Source organism: Stegodyphus dumicola, chromosome 4 (genome assembly GCF_044657685.1).
Source record: "Stegodyphus dumicola isolate Sdum_Otavi_A_Nest chromosome 4, ASM4465768v1".
NCBI lineage: Eukaryota > Metazoa > Arthropoda > Arachnida > Araneae > Eresidae > Stegodyphus > Stegodyphus dumicola.
Window position 1 is genome coordinate 170558854 of NC_140771.1, and position 27731 is coordinate 170586584.

General features: G+C 33.4%; 2 protein-coding genes across 15 annotated transcripts in view; one reads left to right on the forward strand and one right to left on the reverse strand.

Moving 5' to 3' along the window:
• The window catches only part of LOC118188251 (tyrosine-protein phosphatase Lar-like), a 1537039-nt gene that overhangs the window by 763581 nt on the left and 745727 nt on the right, over positions 1 to 27731 (reverse strand). Inside the window, exon 1 of one of the 9 annotated variants that reach the window (XM_085815768.1) lies at positions 22144 to 22164. The exons of the other annotated variants lie outside the window; for them this stretch is intronic. The gene's annotated coding sequence lies outside the window, so the exon portion shown is untranslated. Of the gene's footprint in view, positions 1 to 22143; positions 22165 to 27731 lie in introns of those variants that run through there. 9 annotated transcript variants of the gene reach the window in all.
• The window catches only part of LOC118189724 (uncharacterized), a 451032-nt gene that overhangs the window by 226799 nt on the left and 196502 nt on the right, over positions 1 to 27731 (forward strand). The window lies entirely within an intron of this gene.

Genomic DNA, 27731 nt, shown 5'->3' on the forward strand with positions numbered 1-27731 from the left:
CAACAGTAGCAAAGGATTTTATAACACGTAAACTTTTTATGAAGCAGAGTACCTAGTTAACTGTCAAATCTCATATTATCTATATAAAAGGTAAGGTTCATAATTATTTTTCCACTTGGATGGAACTTTTCATCAAGCGTCGAAACTACAAAAATTATCTACTAGCAGATGATTCGACTAATTTTATTGCACACTTCATCTTCATGAACAGCTGCTACTAGAAATAATTTACTTCCACCTTTTCAAAAAGACTTCAACATAAGGCTCTAAGAATTACTCTCAACACCCCTTCACCCCTTGGTCTGTGAAGAATGCTGTTGCGCATATCAAAATCTAAATATCAAGTCAACAGACAAAACGAACCCACCGGTGACTGAGTGGTTACAATCGCTGAATACTGGTAGCTTGATTAGTTGTGTTTCATCGCACAAGAATGGACTGGCTGCATGGTTGGTTTTCTCCATGTGTAATGTGAATGAGAGGTAGTTTCCATCAAAATAGCCTACACGAAAGCATCCTTCCTGGTATAAATATAGCCGTAGTGGCTTTGTCGAATTTAAAACACTTAACCTAACCTAGCCTACTGACAAGGGATTTTCCTCTCCAAGGCGAAATTTTACAGGAACTGCAACAGCCGCAGGTCTAATTTAATCCTGTGTTAGGGCTGGGGGTATTTTATTATTACTATTATTTTTAATCGTAATGGAGAACAGCAGCACTATTATAGGGTTAATTAATAATCTAGGAGACTGGGATTTCATGATTCATGAAAAGGGTAAATATTTTTCTGAACTTTTACAGGTTTCTATTCTCTATATAGGACCCATGGGATCATATCAAAATCATATTACTGAAGGCCATGTATTGGTGGTAGTGTGCTAGTTAATAACGTCAGATTTCAGATGCAACACTTTATTACCATGAAAACTTATCAGGTTCAATGTTCCGTCTTACTTTCTTTGGGAACATGCACAGACCTGACTCGGAACAGGGAGCTTACTAAAGCTATGTTCAATAACTGTGGGAAGTAGACAAGATACACAGGAAGGGTATACAAAACCCTTTATTTTTCACTCTTTACAATAATTTCCGTACTTCGGAATACAGAGACCAACTACTTGTGGTCTGAACGTAAGAATATAAAAATTATAACTAAACTTTAACTTAAATTTCGAATAATCAACAAGGGCCTACGTGTAAGATTGGCCGGATATTAACAGGAAGCCGTATGTAGTACAGAGAACTGTTAACACTACAATACGTTTAAAATTATCACGAGGATTAATCCTCTGGCCTGGAAGGCAAACAGCAACCGAGTAAAACTTCTAAGGCAAGCGGCCTGCTTCGACTAACTCCTTCCTCTCTCTCGCTTGGCAAAAAGCCACAACTTAAGTACTTGGCGTTCGCCAGACAAATTTTGCATAAATAAGTTAACGCTTTTAATTCTGGCCGGAAGTAGAAAATAAGAAGTGATAGTAAAGATTTAAAATAAAATAAACGTTAGTAAAACTTAAGATCCTTACAAACTAAACTATTCCTACGCATTCCCTTTACACGCCAAACTAAGACTTTTCTATTCAAAAGAGAATGGTTACCTTATGAACAACAGAATAAATATAACTTCACAAACATTCATGAAAACATTACAAGAGAATTAAAAAACACTTCGTCATATGAATTCTACGCGTATCCAAATGCTCTGTGACTGCGCGAGTAGTTGCATAACCTTACAAAAAATGTACACAGAAGGGAAAAACTACGAATTTTAGTTGTTTTCTACAGATAATTTTTTCTCGGGAATTTAGCTTAAAATTCTACTGGCTCCCAATGTGAAAAACAGCAGGAGTTTTAAGATATAGGCAATGAGTTTGTACCGATGTATCATTTCATTCCCAGCACATGAATACGTAAAGCACAGGATATGTCAGCAGGGAAGGGAGATGATTGCTTGGCAGCATATGAATCATAACATTTGAAGCTCACTGACGAAGTTAGAATCTCGTCAACGTCAGAGCGGATTCTGTCAAGCTGAATTCTTGCATACTGACGGCAATCAGTCGAGTAAGGTTATCGACTTGGCTTACCTAGCGAAGAAGGACAATAACCTAAACTTCACAAAACTAAGCAGGAAACGACACAAAAAAAAGGAAAAAACAGGAAAACAGGTGTTGAATTTTATGTAACAGAAAGCTTTGTTTTCCGTATTTTAAAGGCAGACTGGATAAATATATTTCATTCGTTTCTGTAACTTCTTTCGCGTAAAATATTTCATTTTAAATATTTCATTTTCGTGAAATAAAATGTTAGAAAAAATTAACTCTTATTTTAATTGTACGTATTGTTTCAGATATATGAACAAAAATATGATATGAAGCGATAAAAACAACCTTGCACTTTTAAGTATTATATTGATTTTAAGAAAAAAGCAGGAATAGTTCCCTTTTATTTCAAAATGAACGAATTCAGAACTTATACACACTTTGAGTTATTAAACTTCAGGAAAGATAATCAAGGACAAAAAATATTTCAATTCATAAAAAGCCATGGATTTGTAAGCTATACACAGCTGCTTTTGACTTATAAGTTACACATGACAATAATGGACATACAGTGTACTCTCGATTATCCGCACTAATACTGGAGAAGTAGGTCACGGATACTTGGAAAACACAGATAATCCAAACTATCAATTTTTACGCATATTGTATGCGTTTTCTTATAACAAAATCAGTAATTTTACTTTGTTTTTGAGAACGTTTAAATATCTGTCGAATTTGACCGCGTATTTTTCGAAGTGTTGTTTATCATTGTTGAATGCCCGGTTGATGAAGTCCAGTAGGGATTCAGTCATTGCTGTATCGGGATTAATGTAATTTTCAGTATCACTCTCTGTCGTTTCTGTTCTTATGTCATTTGAAAAGCATCACTCAAGCACTGAAAGCTCAATCGAAACGCCAACGAACCATTCTTCGACGTTTTTTCAGACCGATATTTTCTGGGAATTTTACATTTTCAGTATTTATTAGCATACAGTTTCAGTTAACGCATCTACTTCGCAATTAGATAAATCGGTAGTTTCTAAATTAGAAAGAATCTTTATCCATGATCGAGTATGCTCAGATTTGAGCGTGCTTGTGTTTTACATACTCTCGCGCATAACGTCGAGTACACGGCTACGCATGGCTGAGGCGCAAACCGGATAATCCGTACCCGGATAATCGATACTATACTATAGAAGGGAAATGATAAAGCAAAGAAATCGATCAAAAAGTACATTGCCTTAAAAGTTAATAGCATATTTGCTATGAAATTGTGTTAGTAAAAGAAATTAACTTTCAAGGTCGTAAAAATTGTATGAAATTTTGTTAGCAAATACCTTCGTACTAGAAAATTATACCTTCGTTTTCGTTTCTTCAACAAATTAATTCTTTCTCTAACCTTCAGAACTATTCGTTAAATAATCTTGATATCTATTAGATTACGTTTATGTGCAAATATCTTTTATGGTACTTTCCGATAGAATTTCTGCGAAAATACATTTTAAATTATTGTATTCCAAATTTCAGATTTTCAATAAAATTCACACTTTACCAAAAACGTTAAATTTCGAGTTTTACTGCTAATTATTTTTAACCTATGAAACTGTGAATATAAAGCTTATATCAGAAATAAAAGAAAATAAACACAACACATTTAATGCTTCAGGTTCACAAGACAAGCCCTTAAATTTCGCGGTAAACAAGCACCTCATTTTTACTCGGAAATTGCACATATTTACATTAATTTGCACTTTGTATGAAGAATAATTTTGGAGATTAATATTAATACAACCAGAGAAAAATTTCCTATTTCTGTTAACTCACTATGTAGGATATTCACAAGGCGGAGATGATTCCCAAGAGGAAAACAAATGACAAGCCACAAGCCACAAACAGTCCGCGCTTGTAGGGCCGCGTCCTTTAAAATGGTAATCGCGACACCGCTGTGAAACAGTGGGCAAGTTATTACACAATCAGCACCGGCTTCTAAGAGGTCGGGTCTGTCAGCTAATTACCACGAGACAGCTCAGCGGGAAGAAAAGTTGAGCGGTCGGGGTAGCCGCTGCTTCGGAATACGTCGGATTCCTTCGGCCGGATGAACACCCGAACCCGGGAAGTTCCCAGAAACTCGCTAATTGCGAACTCGCGCCTTTCGAATTAAGTTTTCCATTAATAAAGGGACCCGCTTTGCAGGCGTGTAAATAATTGGAGCTAATTTAACGAAGGAGACGCTGTCGGGCTAACGAGGTGAGAAGCGCCAAGCAAGGTGCGTTACGGTAAAGCTTCATTTCCACTGGAAATGGTGTCGTAATACCACACACAATGCACAAAGGGTGTTTGCGAGGTGGAGATGGAAAGGAAAAGGAAAAAAAAAAAAAAAAGAAAGAAAAGAATTTGGAGTTTGGAGTTCGGAAAGGCAAAAAAAAAAGTTTAACTGCCGGTGAAAATGTGACGAGAAAAATCCTGATGGACAATGCGACAAATAAGTTTAATAGAATTTTTTTTCTTTGTGCGTTGCGAATAGATTGTTACAATAATAGACGAATGCAGATCATTTAATTTTATTTAGCTTGATAGGACAATCTTCATTCTGTCAATCGCCTCTACCATATTTACTGTCACGTTTAGTGTAGTACAACCGCGATTATACGAAATAATGGTGGACTGGTGCAATTTAGAATGAAAGAAAAATAAACATCCTGATAGAAAATGAAACATTTAAACAACGCAATATTAGTTATAAATATATTTCGGGAAATAAACAGAAATTTTCAGTGTAAATCATGTAAAAGTTATAATAATACATTGTCAAAGATTTAATTTTTGTATAAATTTAATTTTAATTTAATTGATTGAAATTAAAATTAATAATAAAAATAATAATTAAATAATTAATAATTATTCTATAATTATTTTTATTATTATTGTAATAATTAATGATTTTGAATATATTAAAATAATTAATTAATTTTTTAAAAATAATAATTCATATTAAAATAATTAATTAATTACTTTAATTTTTGTATAAACAGATATTTTCAGTGTAAATCTCGTAAAAGTTATAATACATTGCCAAAAATTAATATTCATAATATGTCATTATATAAAGATTACTATTCTTATTGTCAAAGAATAGTAATCTTTAATAATGACATAATATATATAATCTTTAATATGGAATTTTAAGACAGTAAAATCATCTGTCGAATAAAATGAAGACGATTCGATTCGATTCTTCGAAGACGATTCTGGCGATTTGGTTCCGCGCGCTCGCACGCTTTGCACATTTGGATAAACCTATTTAAAATGTATTTTAGTTGCATTACATGTTTTTTAGCAACTCTTGATTCTTATTTTTAGTTTAGTAACTCTTGATTCTTATTTTAAGTTTAACAAATTGTTCCATAGTATACTATATTTATTGTCTTTCATTACGTCGGGAAACTTCTTTCGCATTTATTGAAAATCAAAGATTTAAATTCAAAAATTACATTACTTTGCATGTTTTTATATTTTGGCATAGGAATTGTATTAAAAAAATGCGAGAGGGACAAAATGTGATCGAACTGAATTGTTGGTGATTTTATGGAAAGAAAGTAATTCCTCTTGAAAACCCAGGATCTTTCTATGGAATCGGCAAGAATTTTTTTTGTAAAATATTTCTGAATTTTTCGTTAAATTTAACACATGTTATACTTTTTGCTTTCTACAATTTACACAAATTTTACTAAGTTTTAAAATTTCACATATCTCCTATTTCATTAGTATTTCACCTTAAAAATTTCCCATTACGTTAATACTTTCTTATTTCTTACGAGATAATCAAACTGAAATTAATTATTAAAATTTACATTTATAATTTCACTAACGATAGCGCAGGATCTGGCAAGTTTTCCTATATATATATATATATATATATATAAGATATAATAAAATATGATGGCTACGCTAAGAAATAATTGGCAACCTCGAAATTGGCTATTCTAAATTTGATGTTCTGTCCCTAAGTTCATCCTATCTCCCAAATTCGAGATCTTTCCAAAATTATATGATTGTTACATAGCGCTGCTTGCAGAGAGAACTAAAACCTAAAATTAACCAATCGTAGCTTAGCTGTACATATGCACCTGCCTAGTATAAATACTGCTTCGAGAGCATTACGTCATTCCTTTTCTTAACTTCGCCTGCCCTGCAAAACCTCTGAGCTGCTATGCTCAATTGTCCTCCTTTGTTCTTTACCTAAAACCCGTACAGAATTCGTAATGTAGAAAAGTCTGGCAGGCTTGGCCCGTAGCCAATTTATAATATTATTTGCATTAAGCAAAAATGAAAAATATTTATACTTTAAAGGATTTTCTAAGAAACCAGATTATGATTCTGAAGTTATAAAACTCGATGAGAATATTAATAACATATTTTCAGACATCGAAAATTAATAAATTACTTGTGTGAAAATTCTTTCGGCACACCAAGTTACAAAATTATAAATAAAGACACTAGCAAATTACAAAAGAATATCACTGAATGTCATTCACAGGGGGAAAACACCAACCTCAAATTATTGAAATATATTTAGTTACCGATCCCTCAATGCAAATTGCAAATGGCGTCAAATATCTAAAATCTTTAAATTAAATACCTCGGTCAATTTTTGCCGACGATTGAGTCAAACCTTTTTTGTTTTCTCTTTAGAGCAAGTAAAAAATTCTCTAAAGTATAAATACACGGAACGGGGAAATGTACAAAATGGTTACATTTCGTAATTTTGACAAACTGATTTCTTTAAATATGTTAAAGTATGAATACATGAGGCATTTAAAACATTTATGGGCATGACAAACAGTTGCGAAAATAAAGGCGGGTAAAGATATTTGTGGACGCGGTGCATAAAATACATTTTTAACCGTTCCATGCATTCGCTCGCGATGCTTAATGTACGTAGTCTTGCGACGAAAATACTGGGTTATTCATAAATCATTCCGCGTTTCAAAAAGCTATAATAAAAGAACTAAGACGAATACAGGCAAAAAAAGTAATTGCAATAAATACAGAAACAAGTCAAGTTTTATTTACAGCCCTAACAGCGGGTTCTATGTGTGAATCCTTGGTAATACGGCATACGTCAATGGGATAGTCTAGTTCCTGCTAGAATCTATTCAACATAGTACTATCAACTGTTTTGACAACACATTTGATTATTTCAGGCAGTTCTGCTAAATCACGCGGCAAAGCGGGTACACGAAAACAAGGTCTTCTACATAGCCTCACAAAAAAAATTCACACGGTGTTAAATCCGCTGATGTTTTCCCATGTTCCCTTAATGTGATTCCTTGTTTTCGACCACATTTGCCGTGTGATTTAGCAGAACTGCGTGAAAGGAACGCATGTGTTGTCAGTACCGCTGATAGTACCATGTTGAATAGAATCTGGCAGGAAATGGACTATCACATTGATATATGCGTGTGATCAAGGGTTCATACATAGAACCCCAGTACAGGCTGTAAACAAAGCTTGAATTAGTTCTGTATTTAGTCCATTGTTCCTTTTCACTGTAATGTTTTTTACTACAGCATTCTGAAACCCCGGAGGAAGTTATGAATAACCCAGTACACCATTAAACTAAAGAGTCCAGCTTCTCATTTCGATGAGTTCCAGTTTTTTAACAATATTTTAGGATTCGTGTATCTCTTCAGGATAAAACAAATTGGTACATGCAACATCTTCTTGTCCCCGTGATCCAAATGAAGACCCGATAAGGAGCTAGGAAATAAAATTGTTGGATCCTAATATAGATTATAGTAAACAAGTAGCCTACATGACTTGAATGTAGCGTAATGAAAATATGAGCCAGCTTCCTCAATCTGCCTTATGCTTCTACCATCCATTAATAACGTTACGCGTTTAAACATTTCAATTTAATAATTTAAACTCTTCAATGTAAAGTATTCCATAATTTAAAAAAGTTTAAAACTGTTAAATAAATAACCCTCCTTTCGCAATTTAGTTTTACAGATTTAGATGAAGACAAAAACCCATCTGCTTTGTCCGTTTATTATAGCTACATCGCCTGGTTGATTAAGTTTCCCACCACCCAATGAATACATGCATTTATGCAATCATTAATAAAATACTTTCCCATTAATGCACCTGAATACGCTCAGATACCAAACGAAAACGACATCCATATGTTAATGGGTGTCATTATCCAGAATGCAAGGCTACACAACACCCGTCACATCCATTCAAACATCAGTTGCCTCTGTAAATAACTCCCCTCGAAAAAGTAACTGAGCACCTCAAGCGGCATGCAACTCAACTCCTCTTGAAATGAGCGAGCTTATCTCCTCATCGACCAACGTAACACTACCACGACCCCATACGTAACACTACCACGACCCCATACAAGGCGAGTTTTTCTTCTCTTTTCTTTTATTCACTTTTTTACGCCGCGAGATAAATTCCGAGCAGTTGGGAGATCAACAGTTGTCGCAGTAATTCAACCGATTGAGAGAAATGGAACATAATCTTCAATGACTGAGACCTAGGATAAAGCCTCCCACGGAGGGAAAAACCCGCTCCTATATACGATGACAATTAAAAAAAAAATAATCTGAAGTTACATTCTGCTTAAATTAGATATCATTCACAGCAGATATGTTTTTCACTTCGGGCAGTGCATATTTCCCAAAGAGAATGCGGGATTTATATACTCTTTTAGAAGGGTAAGTTTAAGAATGAGGCTAGAATTTTATGATGGAATGAATCGTAAAATCTCGGAACACAGTGAGATATAAATATTTTTAATTGGTACTAAAGATGTTAAACTTGACTGGATTAAAGTAATTTTGCCTATCTAGATAATTACGTTTATGAGAGATTTGTGTATTTTTAAGGCAAAAAATGGGAAAGGATGTATACATGTACTTACAATATGAAAATTTCAGATTACAAGGAAGAGTTTACCATTAAAAATGGTAAATATACGTATATATAGTACACACACATCGTTCGCTTCTCTTCTTAAATAAAATAATATTCACTGTTGCCAGTTCATAAAACTTGATCCTTAAAGAATTTCAATATATAATTGGTAATATTAGAACAGTATGTTATCATCTGAGCGAAATTTAAAACAGAAATATGTATAGATTTTACAATCAGTATACCATAGGATACTAGAGATACACATTTTATATACACTCGACACTGGAAGTTTACGAATATTTTTATATATGTTCAGATATGCGTGAAGTTTATATTTTTCAAAGAATGAAAAGCAAACAAATACTCTTCTCAGACATAACATTTTTAATACAACAGTTTCATATTGTTTTCGTATAATCAATAAATTATTTTTCACTTGAACTAACTGTCAAAAAAAAGTGATACCGTCCTCATGAATGTTTTTAAGAAACATAAAAAGATATTAATAATTATATTTTTGAGATGTTCATCTACAGTTTTAAAGATTTTACACACGTTATATTCAAGATGTATATTTATATTCTCAGAAAAGCTGGTCACTTTAAAAATTTTAGCAAGGTGGTTGCGACGAGAGGATTCACTGAATTAAAAAAATATTTACAGTTTCCCAGATATGTAACTACGCATGAATGCTTCTAAAGATAATAATACGATATTCAAATCTTTGAAGTCTACAAGTGTTGGAAAAAAATGAGTTCTAAAATCACGAAACTGATGCTCTTTTCTTTATTCGAATCTTTCAAATTCTATCTTTAAAAATGTTAAACGCTTAAAATAAAACTTTGGAAACGGTAATTTCACTCCAGTAGATGCGATATTAAGAAAAGCGATTATTTGCATTTTCAGTGTTATCTGAATGATTACTGTGAACCTCCTGGTGACTTTGAATGGCTATAGTCTCAAAACGGCATTTTGAGTCGAATCACTTTTCAGATTGTTGCCGCCAAATATTATCGTTCAGTATTTTATTTAAAGAAACTAAATAATGAAGAACCTGCATGAATGCATGTACGTTTCTTGCAATGTGAAAAAACAGTGGTACCTAGAGTCATCAAACTTTGAATAACATAGTTCTCCACTCGAAAATAGACACATGGAAGCCCGAATTTGGATTTTTTTTTTATTGTCTTTGTAATATTTCGTAAAACTTTAACGAATTTTGGATTAAAAAAACTCAATAATTTTAAAGCCAGCAGTGGCAACACTGTAACGAATAAAACATTTTTATATCCAGCGCGCGAGACTGCCTGTGGTAAATTCTTAAGATACGCTGTTTTTAAATATTTTTAGCACAATGTGTCGTTAACCCAAACGCTTTCGAAACGTGTACGTATATGTAAATGAAAAAAACGCCCGTTTAAGCGTAACATAAAATCAAAAGGCTTTCAGATTTTTTTTTCCAAAACGTTTAATGAGAAGAATTTAACATTCCAATCTTAGTTTTTATCTATGTTAGCTCTTAAAACAATCTTAATTCTTTTATATTTATTTTGCTTTAAAAATTATGAATTGCAAACAGATTTAAACTTTAAAATATAAATTTTAAAATAATTTGGCTATCTGTATAAATGCTCCTATACTGTAATTTATTACTTTTGAGAAAAGCATTTAGCCATAAAAAGGCATTCTTCAAAGCTAATTGCTTTGGCTTGGTAAATTGTGCTAAAATCATTTAGTCTAAATTTTTTGTATATTATAATTTGTTTATTGTCGTAAGTAATAAATGCAGCTCCAACATTTGAGCTGCACGTTTGTTCAATTTTGCGACTTCTACTTCCGCTATAGAACTTGGTGCATTTAGTTCATTTACCTTGAAGTTTACTTGAAAGTAAAAGAGAGGAATAACTTTTTCTGCTATAATATCTAGTGGAAGCGCTCCAACAAGAACTTAGATCAGTTGTTGGTGAAGTACAAAACTCTATAGCTTATACGCAGCAATACTATTCGTTGAATTTGTAGCAACTTATTTGTTGCTATTACCGTGTCACTATGATGCCACTTTACAGAGCAATCGTATAATAATCTTTCAGTTGCTCTTAAAAAGAATTTTTTCCCTCTGACTCACCATTAGCACGTAATAAGACGATCTAAATAGTTTAAAATTGCGTGTGCTCGATCTCGGAGTTCCGATAGGTTCGGAATCAGAGTTATTTTTTTTATGAAGGACAAACCCGAGATATTTTAATATATCATTATTTCGCATAGGGACATTCTTCCATCGTAATCTTGGTGAATTTTTTACCAGTTTTGAGACCTTCGGAAATATCATTTTTGTTTAAATGATATTAAAACTAAATTTATATTTATCACTCCATATTTGTATACATTTTAATGCTTTCTTCGCTTTTCTTCTACGTCTGTTCTAATTCTACTGCCAACAATGATGAGAAAATCATCGGCATGTGCTTGAAGAGTGACATCAAGTCTAACTTGAATGCAATATAGTCGTCATGTTCCACAAAACTTAACCTAAATGAGATCCTTGAGGTGTGCCTTTGTAAAAATTTTTGAAAACATCGAAATGATCTAGTTTGTAGATGACTTTTCTTTTATGAAGATAATTCTTTAGAAAATTGTAGAGATTTGCTAAACAATTAAGACTTCTAATTGTGGCGAGTAAACTCGGCCATCAAAAATTATAAAAAGCGGATAACATATCTACAGAAATTACAGAAGTGTGACAATTTCGAATATAATTGTCTTTGGTTATAAGGTTTTCAAATGCAGCCATACTTCCTTTATTCGGCGTAAAATTCAAACTGGTACTGATGTAATAGCTTATTATTCAAGCGAAAGTATGCATCTTTGTGCTAGTAGTTAATCTAAAACTAGCTAGTAGTTAATCTAAAACTAGAAAGAAGGCATATTGGTCGATAGGCACTAGGATCTGATTTATCTTTTTCTTTATCGGAAATAGCACTAAATTAGCCACTTTTCATGACTCAGGAAAATAGCTAAAGGCTAGAATTCATGATATGTAAGAAAAGTTCGATATTTGCGAAATAAAGTTCTTCAACTAACTCTAAAGGAATTCCATCGATACCTGGTGCTCTGCTTTTATTTGCCATTTTAAAGAGAATTCTGTTATTATCCGTTGGTTTTGATTTTCATTCTTCATGCAGTCTAAAGTGTATACACAGTAATACAAGAGAAGTTCTGCAGTCATGTTGCATACACTGGTCTGCAAAAATTAAGGACGAGACGGTTTTTTCAATATAACTTTGTACAAAAGTTTTCCAAATCAACACATTTAATACCGTAAGATCCCCAATACGTAAGGACATGAGTAATGTAAGCAACACTTACTAAAAAAGAAATCAGAGGGATAAAAAGAAGCTTTATTGAAAAAGTAGCATGGAGCGCAATGCAACTGAAGGCCGAAACATCCAGCAAGAAACATCCGGTCTTTCATAGGGCTTATGATCTTCCCTGACTGCTAGGCAGGTTTCACAGCGTCTACCCATGCTGAGAATGAGGGTGTCAATGAGTTGTTGAGGCATTGCTGCCCATTCGTCTTGCAGCGCTAATCGAAGCTCCGGAATCGTTACTGGTGGTAAGGTACGAGCTGCCAAGCGTCTGCCTAGAAAATTCCATACATGCTCAATGGGATTGAGATCCGGAGTTCGTGCCGGCCAATCCATACGTTCAATATCCTCACTCTCTAAGAGCTGTTCAGCAGCTACTGTGCGATGACATGGTGGATTGTCGTCCATGAAAAGGAGCTGCGAACCCATACCGCCTCTAAAAAGACGCACATGTGGAAGAAGAATTTCGTTACAATAACGGGTCCCGTTGACTGAACCTGTGTCGAAGATGTGAAGGTCTGTACGACTACCAAGCATGATGCCTCCCCAAACGAGAACACCGCCACCTCCATACCTGTCCCTTTCAATGATGTTCGAGGGATGATTGCGGCTTCCCCGCTCTCTCCAGATGAATATGCAATGAGAATTGCTACTCAGACTGAATCTGCTCTCATCTGTAAAGAGTACTCATTCCCATTCATTGTCTCTCCAATTCCGGTGTTCCCGGCACTACACAGAACGCCTTCTCCGATGGGCAGGCGTTAGAGGTACACACCGTACAGGGCGTCGTGCAAACAGACTACCACCGTGCAGTCTTCTGGCCACGGTAAAACGCGATATCGGTCGTCCAGTCGCCTGTGTCGTGTGTCTAGCGATTTCTCCCGCTGTCTGCCGCCTGTTTCTTCTGGCCTGTAAGGCAATATACCGGTCATCTGCGGGTGTGGTTCCTCGTGGACGACCACTACTAAACCCCCGGATAGCTGTTCCTGTAGTTTGAAATTGTCTCCAATGTCGTGAAACGATGCTGTGAGCAATTCCGAACTCTGCAGCCACACTTGTCACACTGCGGCCTTCCTCCAACTTCCCAATGATTCGACCTCGGGTAAAAGCATCCAGATGTCGTCTAACAGATTGATTATTCGCCATTTCTCGCTGAGGCAGCAACTCGGTGTGATTTTAACTGCTATACGGCGTGCAATTTCTTTGCCAGAAATACTGACCTTACACCGACAACATGCTTTATACTACTCAGACACTCCCCCATTACGTCTAACTGCATATCTAGCATATCTGCGCATGTGCTACCGTACATCACCTTACTTAATCTCCTGATTGGTCTTTCTGTCCGCTCTGCCTCTTCGTTCAGCTGATATGTTAATTTTTCGACTTCGTCCTTAATTTTTGCACACCAGTGTACTATATGACAACAGGAACGTTTATGATGAATTATAATGTTGATATAACGGCAAAAAAATGTATTGCCATCGAAAAGTAACAAAACTTTGTTAAAAGTTTCAAACTGTTTTCAGTAACTTTGTTAAAGTGTACGAGGTGAAAAGTTAAATAAAGATTCCATGCCACTTTAATTAGAAACAGATTCCTACTTTGTCAGGATTTTTCACGAGATAAAAAAGAATTTCCTTTTCAAGTTCAAGTAAAATGAAATGAAACTAAAATAAGATGAAATAATATTAAGAACTTGTAAGCTATTTATGTCATTTAACCAATTATTATAATATAAGCCTTTCCTACAACTTCTCCTATCTGTAGATTTTTGATTTAACTAATTTGCATCACAATGCAAATTAGTTGTTTTCGTGTATGTAAGCTGAGGGATTTGAATGCTTAGATTAGAGTTTCTGGCAACCACGTCTTTCGATTTATTTATTCCTTTCTTTCGATGTAGAAGCAGCAAATAATCCAAGTGTTACTAACATATGCTCGAAATTTCGCTAAAAGCAATTTTCTCACATTTACTGTTTGAAATTTCGTTAAAAGCAATTTCTGATATATACTAAGCTAGAAATGTACTAAACTAGATGATTAGATTTATATTTTGTACAACAAACTGCAACTGAGAAAGAAGGAGAATTGAGAAACTTTTCTCCAGGCATATTCGTTTTCGAGCCACAACAGGCAATCTGTTACTTCAACACATCTCGAGCTGCTTAAATTTAAACGAATAAAATGTCTGTAAAGCAAAAGTGTTTTTTTTTTCCGGGGGGGGGGTAAGCGAATGAATTTTTATACCTAGAAGACGGTTACTCGAATCTGTGATATCTGAAGATTTTTGTATTTTTAAATTTATGCGATGCCGCAAATGTTTTAAGCATTTTTAAAACATTACGATTAAAATTTTGATTAAAAAAAGATTAAGACAAAGATAGTAAAATATAAATACTTAACATAGTGACCAACTTAAGTATTTATCACGAAAAATTTATGTTTTAACAATACGAAAATCCAAGATCCTGTTAATCACTGCACACCTCAACTGCGATAAACAAAACAACAATTAAGCAGATTTTTCATTTCTTTTCTCCGATATAATTAAAAAAATATTGTGAAATGCATGGTATTAAAATTTTTAAGTGCAAAATAAACAATCTTATTCATCGAAAAGGGGAAAGGCAGTCAATCATTACTTCTACATGGAAAAAAAAAAAAAGACTCCAAAGGAATGCCCTAAAAAGGTACGTACTGTTTCTAATGTTTCTAAAATTAAATCCGTGGTAACAACAGAATAACTCCCCGACGCAGAAATCAATATTAAACTCTTTTAATACATCTGTAGCAAGAACAAGTATTAATAAACAAAGATTTACAAATTAAAAAAAGATAAAATACCATAATATTCATCAGCTTTTGCCGAGGCATGTGACTCAACGCAGAATAATTTGTAGAGCCCTGTAAGAAAACTGTTTAACAGAGGGTAATTGGATATACTTTGTGATCCTTGATGAAGCAAGGGTTTACCTAAATGACTGCAACAAAAAAGGTCTATGTTTTATGAAAACGGTGAGGAAAAAAATGTACAAACCTGATTCCGTCAATGCAAGGAAAGTTTCAGTAAGGGGTTTATGACTATCGCAAAGGGAAATTAAGAATAAGAATTGTGAAAAAAGTGTTAAAACTAATTACGTCCTATATTTACAGAAGAAATTCCATTATTTTACCCCGATGACTTTCAACGGGTAAAATTTCATCAAGACAAAGCAAGAAGTCATACTTCGAAAAGTACAAATGCATTCCTTGAAAAATTACTGATAAAGGTATTGCATATATATCTTTTCAATGTTTCCCTACGAAGTCCCCTGACGTTTCGCCTGTGGACTATTGTGGCTTTGGTTTCTTGAAAAGAGCTCTTTTTAAACGCAAACCCACCACGATTCATAGGCTCTGGAAAATAGGAGAAGGCCCCTGGAGCTTTCACAAAAAGCCCTTCTATCATGGAAATCGCGATGCAGACTTATAATCGAGGTTACCAGATTGGACATTTAAAAAATACGCTTTACAATTAACTAAAAGTCTCCCAAATCATTTTTAAATTAATTAGTTTCCAAAATCATTCTAAAAATGTGTAAAAACACTGTGCATATTTAGTATCATGATATTGAAAACATTTTATTTACTATGCATGCGATCTAGTTTATTTCGCACCATGAGATTGTGAAAAACATTTAGCATCAAGACACTGAAAACATTCACTTGTATCCAAGCTAGTATATTTATTATCATGATGACTGAAAAATTATAACTAATCCACGATTCTGATCAAGAACAGTTATCATCATGAGACTGAGCTCTTAATTAAAATTCATTTCCATTTGAATTCTTAAAGGATTCCGATATTTTTCTGGCAAGATTTTCAATGCATTCTTCTCAAAAATAGGCGTAATCATACTTTTGAAATGTTATGCATTATGATACTGAATTCATCATCTTATGAAGCTGGAATGCTTACTGGTTTTCAGAAAGTTATACCTTAACATGAACTCTACATTTAAGCCGAAACTTGAAAATATTTCCCAGTATTTTTCGAAGTAATAGCGTAAAGCAGCTCTCTAGCCAATGAGGACAATGGATCGACTTTGATGTCAGAAAAAGGTTGAAGCACTCCAGGATCGTGACCTCCATAATTCATACTAGACATCTAAACTTACCAAGCAGACTTCAGGTTTTTTGTGTGATACTCAACAATGCGGATCACACAAACCACTCATTTACTCAAAAAGGCGACGGACACAATGATATCGAGCTGGACGTTATGAAATGCGCAAAGAAATGAGTCATGGTGATCTCGGTGCCTTACTAAAATAATCTCTCCCCTCCCCCCAAAAAGTTCAGACCTTACATCAGTAAACATATTGACAACATATTCACCGTCAATCTGTTTAGATGACATAATGAATATTTATTCTACAGCTTATTCGTGAAACTAAAAAAGTAAAAAATATATAAGATATTCAGATAAGACATTTATTGTTTGTGCTCAACAGCCACAAACAGTAAGAATATCTTGTGATATATGCAATCAGACTATTTTGATTTACATGTTTTTTCAACAATGATTTGCTTATAGAAGATTAGAGAAGAGCGGCAAAATTCTCGTAACTGAAATACTCGGAAAAGATACCCTGGGAAATATATCATTGGAAATACATTACAATAAGCAGGCAGACGGGGTTGTAGTTAGGGACGCTGATTACCGAACCGAAAGATCCAGGTTCGAATCCCGGAGAAGGCCTAGATCTTTGTAAATGTAAAATGTCTGCGCGGCATGGAAGGCATTTAAAATATGCAGCGAGCCGAAAGTTCTCTCGAGTAGTTTGAAGGTAGGGGAAGAAGGATGGGAGATGTTCGAAAACGAAATGTTGCACTGTTTGTCAAGGTAAAATTCGCGAGCTTGTTTTGATTGTCAGACAAGTGAGTTTAGCCACAATCAACAACATCTCGTGCAGACCCCATCCCTAAGACGACCACCTCTGCACGTGACCAGCATTTCTAATAATAAATATCCTCATAAGAAATTATTTAATGTCTCATAAACGTTATCAAACGTTAGTAAATTTAGCTGTGAATTAACACCATTTAATTTAGCTTTCCCATTGGAAAAATATATTTCTATTTAATGAATATCTGTGATAAGATGAATTGGACATAGACCGAACACTTTTGCAGAGACTACCACTGAAAATGACTAGTATTTCTAGGAATGTATATAAATATCCGTATTAGGGAAGTAGTAAGTCATGACGGGGTTCCTAATTTTAGTTATTATGGGCTGCATTTTTACAATAGAGCACAAAACTAGGAATAATTGGCATATTTTCTCAAGAAATATATTTCTCGGGATACGTTTCCGATATATTTTTCCACCGAGATATTTCATCAAGAGATAATTTTAAACCATTCGGAAGAATGGTTAATCAATTTAGAAGCTAAATTAGACACCAATTAAAAAGACAAAGAAGCAATAAAGACGAATATACAAAAGATAATTTTGCAAGAAAAAACAAAAAAGAATGCATATAAGTTTAGCCAAGGAATTCAATTCGTTCTTCTTTGAAATCAGATCTTTCGACTAAATAACAATTTTACAAATGTGCTCAAAAATATTTCATACGAAATATACCACGAAATTTGTAAGGAAGTGTCAAGCAGAAAAGTTTAAAAAATAAATTCAGATGTTCACATTTTACAAAAAGCAGAAGATACTCAAAATCTAACCACTGTAACAAAATCCAGAATGTGAAGATATTTTTCAATAGATAAGAAGTTCTTTCCCCTTATTGCGCTTAGCAGCGATATGAAAGAAAGAAAATTCTCTGATACATTCACAGTTTCTAAGAATAAAACGTAATATATTTTTGCTAGGTTATGAAATACACATTATATTTTATATAGGTTCTAAAATAGAGCAAAAGCGACATGGGTTTTCATTACACGACATTTCGTATGAAAAATCTGTCTGTTTTGTAAGAAAGATCATTTTATTTTAAAAACAGATGAAGAACCTTTAATTCCATTAAGAATTTTCTTTGAACGGTAGGTTTTTACATTGGAAAACGCAGCTGACGTTAATTTCTTTTACACCTGGCGAAAACAAACCTGATAGAAATGTTTCGAGCTCCTCAGCGTAATTTTATAGCTTGGGTTCATTAAAATTACTTCCGCAAGCGGGTTAATTGTATTTTATTCAGCTGTCACGAATAAAATGAGCTCTTTTATATTTATTTTTTTATTCATTTGTCTTCCAGAATTTCTGTTCCTCACATTGATATAGTAAAGAACTAAAAAAGTTGAGATGGCCGAAAGTGCTCTGTTGTAACGGTGCCAATCTTTACGAAAGTAAAGAAGGAATAAATTTTTGCAAAAGTGTTACTGTAGAAATGTGCCAAACTTTTTACAAAGATCAATGTTTAACTTGAGGACATCCTAAAATTGCTGGCACTGTTATTGAAAGACAGCTATGCACATAAGAGTTTAATTTTCTGCTCTGAATAATCTACACTATTAAAATATGTTCGCGTTTGTCTGTTTGTTTGTTTGGCTTGAGGCATTGTCTCCTCCGAAACGGGGAGGGGGAGTTGAGTTTCGAGAGAGGTACTCCCGGATTCCAAAAATTCGTAGAAAGCCATTTTGACCATTCTCATCTTCGCACGACTTTAATCAGCCGAGATATTAATAAAAATCTCCGAAAATGGTAATTTTCGACCTAATTTTTCCAAGTGGCAACAGTCTTGCACGCTAAAGGTAAAATTGATTTATTTCAAAAGTGTTGCCACTTTTATGTTTTCATATCGTAGAGTTTATTAATAAACATTTTGTAAGTTTTACAAAATATGAAATATATTATCATTTACCATACCATTTACACCAAACATTAAATATATTATCATTTTATAAGATCATATTCTGACGTTGAAGAAAGCTCTCGATTCCATCTGACATCACAGTAAGAAGAAAATGTTTTGTTAATAGCAGCATTTTAAATAAATAGCTGCTGTTGGCAACATTTTTTGAGTTAGGATAACTGACATGATATGTTATTACCACGTTAATTCTTTTATTGGTATTGAGGAAAAGTTGTTATGTTACATTAAATTTACATCATGACGTCATAGGTATTAACCTGAAGTGTCAAAAATTTTTGTTTCCTGTTTTGGCAACAAAAAAATTTATTTACAAATTGGATGTTGCTTGGAAAGAATGAACTCTTTCATTTATACTGAAATGTTTCTATGGATTTTCTTTTCAGCTGCACATACAGCATAAAAGTTTTGCTTGCCCGCTAGTTTATTAAGTAAAGGATGAAATAAAATCATAGCATTTCTTAGACAAAATCACTTCCCTTGTAGAACGGTGCAGAAGACAAAGAAACAATTATGCAAATCTGACGAAACAGTAATGATGCTGGTTATGAAGAATAGAAAGATGGAAACAGTTATGTCCTAAGCACCTAGGTATTCAGAATTAATGTGTATTCGTAATTTTCATACAGCTGCAACTATACATTCGGGAGCATTTGTTTAGTTTAGTATGTTTTTAAATTAGGCATGTCTGCTTCAATATATTTGCTTGGGCTAGTTTGTGTATTTTAATGATGCTTGTTTAAATACATGTTGTGGAATATTTGAAATTTATAGTGGAGCTCCGAAGGAGCTACATTTTATGGCAACTCTTTGCTTCCTCAAGGAAAGCTGCTGATAGAATTTGAATGCCACACGCATATTTTTCGGCTCATGAAATTGTTTATGTGAGAGATTAACATAAAATTATTTATGTAAAATTACTCATCTTAAAGTACAGTTTGAAGAATGTGCAACACAGTACACAATAAAGAATTAAACTGTACACAATTAAGAATTAAAATGACTATCAAGATTCAGATTTGAATCCCGAGATTGCTAACCATCACACATGTATTTATGTACAAATTTACAGTGTCTGTAACAGACATTAAATATCTGCATATTTGTATTAAGAGTGTGTGCATCAACATATTTATGTGAACTAGTTAGTTAATGTATTTTAATAGTGATTGTATACATAAATGTAATTATTTTTAATATCTCTAACAGAATTCGGATCGATATATTTGAATAAGTGATACTCGCATCACCACATTTTGACTAGTTTATGTACTTTTAAAAGTGTATGAGTAATACATATGTATATATGAGCAAATTTAAATATGTGACAGAAATTCGGTAACATGTAGAATTCCTCATATGAATGATTAATTGGTCTGCACCCAGTGTTAAGGTTTCACAGCCAACTTATGGCTTCCCTTCCCGCCTTCAAAATGTTACTTCTTTTACGGTTTACCTTACAATTTTTAATTCTTTTGTTTATTTTCTCGTACAAAGACAGACACCAGGAGACCTGATCTAAGGAAATAATACATAATTATAATCGTTGGCAGGACTTAAACAGGCCGATGAGTACCGTCCTACAGGCTGTCTTGCCAACGCAGAAAAGAAAATACACCTTTATATTTTCGTATGTATTTTCTGTCTGACTACAGAAAAACATTTAAATTAAACACAAACACATAAGGATGCAACTCGCAACTAAAATCCTATTAAATCGCCACTTGAGAGGTAAAATGTAGCTGTTTGGACCGGGGGGGGGTATTAAAAATTGGTGAATTGAATCGAAGTTCCACCCCCCCCCCGGCTTCTTCCCTTCTTTCAGTTTTTAAACAAGGATGACAATTTTGTTTCCTTCGAAGAGAAAATATATGCAGATTTTAAGGCTGCTAAAAACTTTATCCCAGTTTCTTCTGTTATCACATTTAGCAATAGTTACGTTATCTTTATTGCGTTAAATGATAAAAAATGTAGTTGTAAAGCAGGAAATCAAGTATTTACCCCCCTATTTGAGAAACACACCTACACATATTTTGCGGTTTTCTCTGCAGTAAGGATAAGACTCTTTTTTTTTTTTTTTTTTTTTTTTTTTTTTTTTTTTTTTTTAACAGAAGAATCATTTTGCAACACACATACATATATGGTCGTAAAATATTTTCCCTTAATGCCGCTTATTTCTTACATTTCTTTAATTTTTACCATTTAATTACATAAATCTAATACTATCACATAGAATTTAGCATTTATTCATGGCTAAGATACTCTTTCCCGCTTGTTCTAACTTTTATATGTACTACACTACCTACCCTCGTATGCTACGATATCAGAGATGTACGTATCACTACTCCGTCCATATAAAATATACTTTGTAATCCATGTAAAATATTCTTTGTAATCCATGTAAAATATTCTTTGTAATCCATGTAAAATATTCTTCGTCCATGTAAAATATTATCCGTCCATGTAAAATATTCTTTCTTTGTTGTGGGAGGGTAGGAAGGTTCTTTGAAGCCTGATATCATAATTTTTATCAGCGTTGTTGATAGCAAGAGACACAGCAAGAGGAAAAAAATTTTAAAAAAATAACAGATAAATATTAGTTTTATAAATAAGTACGTTTTATAAACGTATCAGACATAAATTATAGATATAGCAGCAAATTACAAATATAGCACACTACAAATATAGCAGCGGATTAAAAAAATCACGCTTCTGAAATGTGAAAACTAGAAACATTATGATAAACTCCTCGAAAATGAAGATAATAAAGAACTAAAAAAAGTGATATAAATGTCTTTTACACAACTTTCCCAACTATATATTATCAAAACATTATTTTTAGAGATAGCTGCATTTGAAACAAAAGCCATAAAAATAAATATATAGGGAAAAAAAAAGATAGTAAAAAGTCGTTATTTTAGCATTGCTATCAAATATTACCTCGACTGCAATCGGCGAAAAACTCACAGCACTTAAAAAACACACCCTTTTCCCAATTCACAAAACCTACTTCAGGGAGAGGCATAATATTTTATTCCCCCAGCAGTTATCCAAGAATACATAAACGTTTAACTTCTACCAAAAACGTTTCCATTTCTCATTTTTTGATTTTTTTCATCACTTAATCATAACGCAAGAAGCCCAATTTATCAATGCATAGGGGAAGATAGTTATCACCGCTGGGACCGCATACCTTTTTCCCTAACTGCTGCGATTAGGGAACTTTTTCATTTTTTGAGCCATCATCTGCGCAAATGCTGCTGGAGATAACGCCAGAAACCGCAGGCCTAGGAGGAGCATTTTTCTAATTAACTGATAGCCGTTGATAATAAAGAACCCACCATTTACCCGTATCTGCGGCTTCTGATCAATTAAATGCACAGCAGAAACGCAAAGGAATGGTCCATTTTATGGCTAGCGTAGGTGGAAGTTTTTAATTACCGCATATCCGCTCTTCACTATGCAAGAATTTGCGGCAATAGGTGTTTGTTGGAATTAAGAGATAACATATCGGAGATTTAATGAAGTAATGGTGTCGTTTTAACATACATAACTTGGAAAACGGTTATTTGAATGTTTTAAGAAAACACATTTAAAGTTTCGGAATTAAATGTCATCGCTTACAATGATGGATACTATAATATCTGAAGATAAAACTAATCAATAAGCATGCACTGATAAAACTTTATAGTTAGCATAAGACTTTAAAACTCACTAATGCAGATATATGTTTTCTTTATCTCTGTTATTTCAGTGCGGTTGTCTGAAAGTTATTTAATATTTAGGAGGAATATTAAATAAGCTTTAACTTCGTTTCCATAAATGTGAAAGATATGACGTCACATTTGCAACGCATCTTAACATTTAATAATGGTTATTAATTTTACGATCGACCTTAACACTTGCATGAAATGGGAAGGTTAGTGAACTTGGAATGGGCCTTCATGGACTTTATATCTTTTAACGAACAACAAAATTTATTAAACTTGAAATTATCGTTACCATTTTATGAAACCATTAGGTTATTTTAGCTTTCGAATAATTTTAAAGTTCTTCGTCATTTTTTCAAAAATAAATAAATAACCAAATAAATAAATAAAATAAAGATTTGTTTGAACAGGATTAAATGCATTAATTTCATAAGTTCTTGCGTGGTAACGATTATCATACTGAATAATTCAAAAATAGCAAATTCTACTTTCATGTGAATAATAAACTTTTGCACAAAATCTCACTCCAAAACTGTTTCAAAAAAATCAAAAATGGCTGAAGCTATTTCAGGCATTCTGGGAAAAAGAACTAGTGTTAAATGTAGTGATCAAAAATCTGTTAACAGAGTCTTCGACTAGATTCAACAGCTTTTCTATTTGTTGCCATTAATTGTATGAAAGGATTAAGTTCGTTGGGCACAGAAACAAGTCTACCGGCCTAATAACTGAAAGGCTCACCAGTGATCAATAGATAAGACCGCTGAACACTGGTAATTGGGCCTGGATTTAAATTCACCGTTTTTGATGTTTTCGTAGTTTCACCTATGTGTAACGAGAACACTTGCCAGTTTGCCTTTGAAATGCCTCCACGTAGTCACTCTTTCGCTTAAGCTGATAGCTTGCATGCATTCTTTAATGGATTAACCATTTAACTAAATAATAATTAAAAAGGCAAAGCCGACGTTTGGATTTGAGCATGGGTAATGTATGCTCCTATAAGATATACTGTTATTAACTCCTCTTGTTTTTACATTTTTCTCCAGTTAACGATTTCATTTATGCTGAAGACCTTTGTCCTTTCGCTATAATTCCCTATTAACTGGGTGCAATGCACTCTCAAATTTCATAATTTTATTTGGAAAAACGAATTTCTGTGGGATGAATTATGCGGTCAGTATCGTAGAAAACATTTACTATAAGAAAAGGTATCGATTCAGTAAAGTCTATTATTTAAACCTAACATTCTCTCACGCTCTCGGACCTTTCTTCCGTCTCCCCTCTTTCCCGAATAGAAATTTTGTTTAAAAAAAACATAGAGATTTCAAAGCTATATTCATAACGCTCCAATGCTACTGATAAAATTAATTAAAAAAAAGAGAAGAGAGAAAATCTGAAAGAATTCAGATTTTAACGTCGCACAAGGGGATTTGTTAATGTTTTTTATGCTCTAGTTCAGCATCGCAGGTTATCAATCTGCTTTTAGACTCAATCTTGCTAACATAATGTTTTCTTTTTTCTTTACTCTCTCTTTTTTTTTTTTTTTTTTTTTTTTTTTTTTTTTTTTTTCTTTTTAAGCTTTATTATTAATTTTTGCTTTCTTCGCACTTACGCCATATAAAATTCAACAGCACTGAATTCAATATTTAAAAGCAGCATACCTTTAGATTTCCCGATAGCAAGTTATGGCTTGCAATACATTGTTTTATATTCGCTACATTATTTCTTTAAAAAATAACCGCTCGAGAGGCCAGCCGCCTAGGTGCCCAATACACTTTTGCCAGTTTACTTACCTGCCAAAAATTTTCTGTCAAAACGTTTAAGAATTCTGAATTAAATAATCGTATTTCATTTAAATCCTGGTGAGAGCTAACGGAAAGAAGAAGTGACAGAATAGATACAGATAATAAAATGGGTTAATTAGCATAAACTACAGTTCATGATTTGTTATTAACGACTTGTGGTTTCCTGCATGTTCAGTGTGAATACCAGCCAGTTTAATTTAAAACGTCTTCCACGAAAGCATACTTGCAATTAAATAAACAACTCTTACCAACTTTAGTCTCACGTTCTTCGGAAGCATAAACTAATTCAAGATTCCAAGATGAATCTAAACGACTTACCGCTATGTCCAGTAAGAAGACGGAGAACGTAAGAAGGGTGTAAAAGACTCTTTTATTAGAACTCAGTAATTTAACAGACGGCACGTCTTGTACTTGCAAAACCAGCCAGCATTTATGGCATAACTCAAAAGTAATGAATTCGAATTAAACTAAGTCAAAGGCTACACAAAGTGTGAATGGCCCAAACCTATGCCTCATTTTAAAACGTGGCCCAAACCTATGCGGGCGTGGCAAGTTCTAATGGCAAGAATAACGCAACGTCGCAGGCAGACAGCTATCGAAGAGTTTTAACTAATAACGTGGCCTTCAGCAGATGGTATACACTATGATTAATCCATTTAAAACCTTCTTTTAAATACTATCTCTTTCTGCCTCATTAAAATATGTGCGAACTGAAAATTGGCATTGTGGCAGGAAAATGGAAAAGAGGAATGACAGTAAAGCTAATTAACATAAAATAACTGCTTAGATAAAAAAAAAAAATGAATCCTTACACACTCAATGATACAAATTATTCTATCTCACATAGCAGATTGGGAGTAGATTTAGTGATTGAAAACGGTTGGCAGCCTGAAGACTAGATTAAACCAACAGATTTCGGAATATCTTTCAAAATAATTCATTTTAACTTCAGATTCAGCCCCAAATTTCAAATTATCCGTTATTAGTATTTATTGTTTGTCTGACTCCAGAACTTTCATACTCAATCATTGAGCAGTAGATGGAAGTTAATAAACATAATCCAATATTAGGATAAACGCATTTAATTATAAAATTAAATAAATAATATAAATAATCAATTTATCTTAAATCCTTTTATGTGATAATGGATTTAGCTAGTTTTTACGTCTAGTAGGATAAAGAGGGTGATAGATATAATGACAGTTTCTTAATTGGAGGTAATAAATTATAATCTGCAACATCCATGGAAAGGTTAAACGCTTTACTGTACCTTCACCCCACACCCCACGTCCACGAATTTTATAGAAAAGACATCTGGAAGCGTTCATTGACCAGTTTTACTTCCCCCTTCCTCTCTTTTTTTTTATTATCGATGGTGTTTACTGGTTTCAGATCGATAGCAGCTAGACGATTAATCTTAGTTTTAATCTTGTTTTTATTGTAAACTATTTCGCTTTTTCTACTTTACTTAAAAAGCTTTTTTATGTGCCCATCAATTCTTCAACTTTTCTTCATCTGGGTGCGCAATTTCCAGAAGAACTGACATATTGGGCGTACCTCTCCAAAGACTTAACAAGAAATTTAAGTAAGGATTTAATGTTACCAAGTTATTTAAATTAGTAAAGAAATCTCGCGTACTCAGCACCCAGGAATAGTTAAGCTTTTTATATAATCCCAATTATTCGGGAAAGTGCGTTTTAAGGTTTATTTTAGTTAATACACAATTTCGTATTCTGTATATATTCTGCACTTTCACAGTACCCAGAAATGGTTAAGCATATTATATAATCCTAACTATTCAGGAACGCATTTTAAAGATTATTTTACCTAACACGCTAGTTCTAATTTTGTATATATCCTGCACTTTTACAAGTTCATTCTACTCAGAATATATAAATGAAGTAAGTTATAAATACATGTTAAAATCTAAGTTGAAGTTCAAAACCTGCCAGCAGTTTATGGTATAGATCAAGTCAAATCGAGTTTAACCTTACTAAATTAATGATTTGTTTAACTAATTATGGCAATGCACGTGAAGATTTTCCGATTAAGAACAAGGACACTTTCGTGGAGGTCTTTCTAAGAGAATCTGACTCATATTTACTTTACAAAACAGGAAAAACTTGAAACGATCATGCAACAAACCTGTTAGCGGGCTTTCAAGAGTTCAAACATTGATTAACTGTGACTGTAGCTTCCAATAAAAAGGGAGAAAAACGTAGGCATCTACAGAGAGTTGCAAAAAATAAATAAATGAAAAGAAAATCTGAAAGTTTCAGATTTTAAATTACATCCACAGGGGCATTTTTCTAACATTTTGTCTGTTACGTTTATTTTTATTAAATATCACGTTCTTCGTACTTAAACCATAAGATTCAGTTCAGCAGTAATATTTAAATTGAGCATATCTTTAGAATTTCCGATGGAGATAAAAAATGTTTTTACTGTACAGCGTTGCCACTTCGCTTTGAAATCCTTGAGTTTGTTAATCAAAAATTCGTTAAAGTTTTACAAAATATGAAATCGATAATAAAAGAAATTCCAAATTTCAAATTTGGGCTTCCACATGCCCATATTCGTAGTAGGATTACGTTATTCAAAATTCGATGGCTCTATGTACCGTTGTTTTATCACAATGCGAGAAATACACATAAATTCATGCAGATTTTTCATTATTTAATTTCTTCAAATATAATGCAGGACTCTAACATTTGGTGGCAACAGTTTGAAAAGTGAAACGGACATTTAGAGTGAACCAACGCAAAATCACAAAACGAAAACAATAGTCCTTCACGGACAAAGCTCCTCTAGACTTTAAAAAAAAAAAAAGTCAGAAATGTTTTAGATTTTAAATTACGTCCAAAGGGGCATTTTTTAACATTTTGTGTGTTACCTTTCTTTATTAAATATCATGTTCCTCGCACGTAAACCATAAGATCCAGTGCAACATCAATATCGCAAAATAGTTTTAAAACGAGCATATCTTTAGAATTTCCGATACAGAGACTCACGCGCT